Source organism: Papio anubis, chromosome 8 (genome assembly GCF_008728515.1).
Source record: "Papio anubis isolate 15944 chromosome 8, Panubis1.0, whole genome shotgun sequence".
Taxonomy (NCBI): domain Eukaryota; kingdom Metazoa; phylum Chordata; class Mammalia; order Primates; family Cercopithecidae; genus Papio; species Papio anubis.
The window spans coordinates 3,781,339-3,788,146 of NC_044983.1; the positions used below are offsets into that span (position 1 = coordinate 3,781,339).

Consider the following 6,808-nt stretch of genomic DNA (forward strand, 5'->3'; position numbering starts at 1 on the left):
AACTTGAAAGATGAAACAAATTTCCAATAACCAATCACAAGAGAATACTCTACGACGTCTTCTGAGGCAACTATTTTTAAATCAAAATACAAAAGGTACTAACAATAAAAGAAAAAATATACCAACAGCCTAAACATACTAAATTTGAGAAATTCTGTTCAAAGCTTTAGCCAGAAAGTGAGAAAAGATCATCACAATTGGCTCATCCACCAAGATTTGTGTACAGAATATACAGACATCTTACAAATCAACAAGAGAGAGAGACAACCCATAAAGTGAAAAAAAAGTAATTGATTTGAACTGACTCTTCCTAGAAAGAGATACCAAATCATCAATCCAATAAACACACACAGTCATTCAACTTCATTAGCAGTCAGAGACATTCAAATAAAATCACCATGATGAGAGAATACGACATCCCCACTAGAATGGTTAAAATACAATTTTAAAAACAAGAAACATGCCAAATATTGGTGATGTTGTGGAACAACTGGAAATTTCCTATGCTATGGTGGTATTACAAATCAGTAGAATTATTTTGCAAAACTATTGGACACTCTCTGCCTTGGTTGAGCACATGCATACACTATGAGTGGACAACTGCATTCTTAGGCATATACCCAATATTCACCCACGGCTAGAATGTTCACAGTAGCACTATTTGTAACCTTTGCAAACTGAAAATAAGGTAAGTGCCCATCAGGGTTATAAATAAGTTGTGGTATGTTCACAGAATAAAATACTACACAGCAATGAAAAGGAACACGTTACAAATGTGCACAACAATGTAGGTGAATGTTACAAACGTAACTTTGTGTGAAGGAATCTAAAAGCGAAACGATGCAAAATCTACAGTGTCATTTATAGAATGTGTCAAAATAGGCAAATTAGTCCAAGAGAATGGGCTACCCCTGAGTTGGGACTGATGATTTCAAGAGCATGCTAGTGTCTTATGGGAGTAATGCTCTGCATCTCGGCCTTGTAAATTTCACAAACTCTCTGTGAAAGTTTATTGACTCTAAATAGCTGATACTTGGACACTTCTACATGCATATTTTATTCTGAACTAATAAAACACCTGAACATATCTGAGAACCACTGACATAAATGTGTCTTGACTATTTACTGTAAGAATTCCCTAAGAATTCTTAGTGTAAATAACAAAGTAAAAATAACCACATCACACTTAAAAGCTCAGGCCTTGGAATTAAATTGCTGGGTGCAAATGCAGGAAATGCAACTTACTAGATACGTGTCCTTGAATGATTCATTTGACCTGTAATTTTTCTCATATTGAATATTGAAATAAAGTATTTCCAGTTCACATGTTTACTGTGAGAACTGAATGACATAATATAAGATACACAATGTCCCAGGCACTCAAAAAGTCAATTAACATGAGGCTTTCCAGCTATCAATATATCATAGTTTTAAATTGAGTGTATGTGTGTGTATATATATGTATGTGTATGTTTGTGTATATATGCATGCTTGTGTATAAGTGTGTATATATGTATATGCACACATACATACATTTCCACTGCTCCTTTAAATGAATCATGAGGCTTTATGTACCATTTAATAACTAAAGCAGTGAACTGATGTCTTCAAGGAATAGTTTGCAAAAATTAGTATTTTTTGATATCAATTGATAATATCAATTACTAATTAGTATATATTATAATTGATAATATCAATTACTAATTAGTATATCTTATAATTGATAATATCAATTACTGATATTTATTTACACTAACGTCTATCAATCATGTATCATGTATTATGGCACAGTTATGATTTATGGCTTGAAAAGTGATTCATTGAAACAACTGAAACCAGTCATCTTAAATCCATAGTGAAAAAGCAGCTTTTAAATCTAGTTAAACAATACCATTAACAAGTACTGATCAGAGGAATAAATGCATTTGACAATTTTGATAGAAAAGAGGAAAACAGTAGGGTTTTTAATATTTGTATTTAAATATAAATTAAATATATGTTAAAATATATGAATATAGGTATATGTTTTTAAATACACAAAGAGATAGAGCATGCACATACTGAGATAAATAGACACACTTGAAGGTCAGAATTTACTAAATATTTTAGTTTTCATACAAAAGATAATGTTAATTTCTATATCAGGGTTTCAAAAGCATTATTTTCCAATAAAGGTAAATAGCAAATTGAAAAAAAATTACCAATGTCACTTTCATATTTATCATAAGAATATATTTAAGGATAATGAACTCAGGTGGCTTTACATTTATTTTTTAAGCAGGTTTGTTTAACAAGCCTTCCATTATCCTTTGATAGGCCTCTCATAGCAAGTCTAACCTGTCTTCTACTTAACATATAATGGCCACTTGTGATTGTTATATAAAAGATTATATGTGCAATATATAAACTTGCATAAAGTAAGGAACTAATTCCCTATAAAACTGTTAGAGACATGGTGCTTGCCAAAAGTGGCATCTTCTAGTACAAATCTTGGGTACAAGGGACACAGAAAGGCACCAGAGAACAGAAATCACAAGTGCCAGCCTGAGCAGGGCCCTGAGGTAGCATAAATTCACACCTGGCTTCTCTTCATTCAGAGGTCCCAATGCTGCAGTCCCTCAGGACTCTGATATACCTAGGTGTGGAATTGCACACATACACATGAAAACATCAGTGAGAATTCATTTGTCCTGATTTGGTTAAATAAAAAAAAAAAATTACTTAGTGTTGACCAATAAATTCTGGATATTCTTCTCTTTTAAATTATAATTTTAGTACTCACTCAACCGAGAAAATGTCCATGACTGGCCTTAACCTGTATAAAATCTGTAAGTAAATAATGATTCCAATCCCAATAGCATTCACCTCCATTTTGCACCTTTTGGTAGGCTACGTAAGGAGAATCTCTACTTCATCGTAGTGTGTATATCAAAATACCAAGGCTGCAAATTTTGCTACCATAAAAATTATAACTTTTATATTAAATGCCTTCTGAATGTGTGTATGTGTGTGTATATATACATATTCAGAAGGCATCATTCATACATATATATATATATATGCACCTATCGAATGAGTAAGCTCTGAAATAAATGTACCTATTTCTAATGGACCTAGCTTCTATGATTCTATCATGCTTATAAAGCAAGTCACTTCTCATACACTCACTGGTCAGATACATCTGTTGAAACTGCATACCTTGTTAACAAGATCCCATCTCATTACTTTATTAGCATTGAGTTTATTAGGAGACATGCACACGTCAGAGAAGTGGACGATTCCTTATGGGAGACTATTTATTAGTGTTCACAGAAAATCCTGAAAAGCCTCTAGCATCAGACAGGTGTGAGTTATAGAATCAATCTGACCTTTTCAGGGGTTTGTCAGTATTTATTGGCACACTTAGTGACATTTATATTGTTAAACGATAATATAAAAGCTCGAAGCCACCAATGGAGTAGTGATGAGGACAATATCCCTTCACAGGATGCTATAAATTATTTGAAAAAGCTCAAGTACGAATTTCTGCTTTGCTCAGAGATGAAAATAAACTCTTGAAAAATGTCTCTAGATGGTCTGTTTTCTCGGAGGACTAGGGAAGAAAGAACTGATGCTCTACCTAGTATGAAATTAGGCAGAGTCATCATCCAACATCTGAATCGGCTATGATGAGCGTCTGCTCTGTAGACATTCAATCTACCCACCTATTATCCTATTACCCTTTCACTCCTTGCTTTCTGTTCTCTATTCCCCCTCATTCTTCTCTCCATCTTTCTCAAGCTCACGGAAATGCATGTGTGAGCTCATGAACTTTCAGGCACTCATGAATATCAGCCCCTTCTCCAACTCACAAACAAACTGAAGTCAAGTTTATTTATGACGGAAAGCTGAGTTTCTCAAACAATCAGCTCTAGAATAAAAATGTGTCTGACCTGGCAAACGTCTCTGTGAACAGAACAATTTGCTCTTTTGCTAAATTTTTCTAAATAGGAGTAAAGTTTGTCATTAGTCTGTGAATAAATATAAATTGATAAAAGTTGGTAAGTTATGGGCATAAATCACAACAAAGTAATATTAATGATTCAAATTATATGTGTACATATATATGTGTACAATTATATGTGTGTACACACATATATACATATATATATACACACATACATACATACATATGTGTGTACCATTATGTATGTGTGTACACATATATACACATATACATATATATATATACACACACACACACATATATTTTTTTCTTTTTTTTCATTTGAGACAGAGTCTGGCTCTGTCTCCCAGGCTGGAGCAGAGTGGTGCAATCTCAGCTCACTGAAACCTCTGTCTCCCAGGTTCAAACAATCTTCCACCTCAGCCTCCTGAGTAGGTGGGATTATAGGCGTGCACCACCACGTCCAGCTAATTTTTGTATTTTAGTAGACATGGGGTTTCACCATGTTGGCCAGGCTGGTCTCGAACTCCTGACCTCAAGTGATCCGCCTGCCTCAGCCTCCCAAAGTGGCATGGGCCACTGCACCAGGCCCATTATATATTTTTTAAACAAACTATGATGCTAAATTGGTTATGTGCTAGTTGTGGCAGCAGCGATTTAGAATGTAATAGATTCAACAAATTCTTTACAAGGCCAGATAATAAATATTTAGGTTCTGTCAGCCATACGGTCTCTGTCACACTACCCAACAGTGCTGCTGAGGTTTGAAAGCGGGCCACAGACAGCACACAAATGACTGAGTGTGGCTGTGTTGCAGGAAAACTTTATTTACCAAAATCCCTGGAGTCAGATTTGGCCCGCAGGCCACAGTTTGCTGAGCGGGGAGACGTATCTTCTAACGACAGCTACTGATGATTCAAAACCTACTACATGTGAGACACTTACGGAAGCCTTAATCTGGTGCCTCTAAGATGGCTGTCATCAGCCCTAGTCTCTGGAGGGGACAGACTTATGGACAGATGTACAGCCAAAGATTACAGAAGGAGGGAGGGCAGAATAGAGATTCGAACCCAGATCTGATTCCAAATGTTCTGCCCTCAATGGCTACACTATACTGGCTCTCGCATGGTACTGATTCACTGAACATAAACACAGCCAATCATCAGGGGACCCAGGTCATTTTTCAGGGAAATGCATGTCCGCAGATAAATACATTACAAGACTTAGAGAAGCATTGATTACTTGGCACCACATGGACTTTAGTGACCTTTCAAACTCTGCCCCACACATTTTCCCACCTACACATCAAGACACAATCCCGCTCGAGCTGAGCGTCTGAAAACTAGAGGTTGAGAATTCTACCAAAACTCTATTGTGTGAGTGAGGTTGGTGGCACACGTAGAGGGTATTCCAGCTGCTGAAGAGTTCAAGCTCCCAGAGGCGATCAGCATCAACAAGGAACATCTCAGCCTTGAGAAGGACATCAATGTTCTTGCACGGCAGTGGCGACAGAGCCACCTGGGAGGCCCAGGGTAGTCTCCCCCCATCACCAGGTGATGTTTACTGAGACATTTTCAGGATAGCAATAGAAGCAAGATAAATCAACAGCTCTTTCCAGATGCATCCAAGAACAAGTTATCTTCTACTCTGTCTGAAACGGACACACATTACAGACCCTATCCATGAAGCTGGGGTTAATTTTGTTCTAGATGCCCAGTTCTCACCTCTGGCTGAACATTAGAGATGCCTGTTTTTGTAAACATGAACGTCCAGACGTTAATCTCAACCAATTAAATTAGAATTCCTCTAGAACAAGGCCAAGGAAATTATGTTTTAAAGCTCCCCAGGTAATTCTAACATAAATAGAGAGTTAGGAACATTGTTCCATACCTAGAGTTAAGAGACAATACCTGTGTATCTGAGATATGCAGATGTCACAGTTTTGGAGGGAAATAGCTTTGATCTGTGGACAGAAAAAACTCAGATTACTATAATATCTCACTAAATGAACTGAGTGTGTGGTATCAGAAAAGGCATTTTGCTTCTGTCTGCCTCCATTTGTTCATTTGTGCAAAGAAGAAATTAAATATCCAAAGTCTTATTCATGTTTTTATGTAGACTGAACAAAATAATGAAAACTCAGCTGACATCAGTTACAATTAGGTAAAGAATACTTTTGATAGCAATACTTAAGAAAACAGAGAAAACATGCTTGTCAGGATTCTTATCTGGTTATTAGAGGAGTCCAACTTCTGGCAGAGAAATTAATTGAAAGCACAAAAGATATTGGAAAATACTGTATAGTTATCATTTTTCTGCAATATCATTAATTAAAAACAAATGCTCCTTTGCCTAAGTGGGATAACATGGATAACTAACATCATTTATATGCAATGTTTGTCATCCCATAAAAATTATATCATACCTGACCTAAAAACTTCAAATCAAAACCTAGAGATAAAGTTAGAGTCATAAGCAAAATGTGGTGATCTGCTAAATACACCCAAATGCCAAGCCCTTGTTAACATAAGCCTGACACTTTGATCTTCAAGGCAAGCATTTGTATCCAAATTCAAAGGATGGTGATTACTCAGTCAGATGAGCTGTAAACAAGCTTGATAGAGAAGCCTATTTCATTCCATACTGAAACCTTCTTTTACCTTAATGCAAGGTTCATGTGCAAAATGCATAATTAAAAAGAAGCGCCGTTTAGGAGATGATTATCTGTTAGCTCAAATGAAACCAAAGCGCTTTGCTAGCTCCCCCATCTGACCTTGTCACGCCTCTTGTATCAAGTACCAGCTGGAGAAAGCTGAGCTAATAATGGCCCAGCTGCATAATCTAACAAGATCTTTGTGATAC

At 36.3% G+C, this 6,808-nt stretch overlaps 1 protein-coding gene and 1 long non-coding RNA gene across 5 annotated transcripts in view; both read right to left on the reverse strand.

Moving 5' to 3' along the window:
- CSMD1 (CUB and Sushi multiple domains 1) overlaps positions 1–6,808 on the reverse strand; it is a 2,034,404-nt gene that overhangs the window by 922,839 nt on the left and 1,104,757 nt on the right. The window lies entirely within an intron of this gene.
- The window catches only part of LOC103886586, a 40,328-nt gene that overhangs the window by 25,837 nt on the left and 7,683 nt on the right, over positions 1–6,808 (reverse strand). Inside the window, exons 1-2 of one of the 2 annotated variants that reach the window (XR_004186001.1) lie at positions 6,607–6,689; positions 5,857–5,909 (exon numbers count right to left, since the gene is read on the reverse strand). This is a non-coding gene — a long non-coding RNA (uncharacterized LOC103886586). Of the gene's footprint in view, positions 1–5,856; positions 5,910–6,606; positions 6,690–6,808 lie in introns of those variants that run through there. The other variant, XR_001906071.3, reaches the window with a different exon arrangement.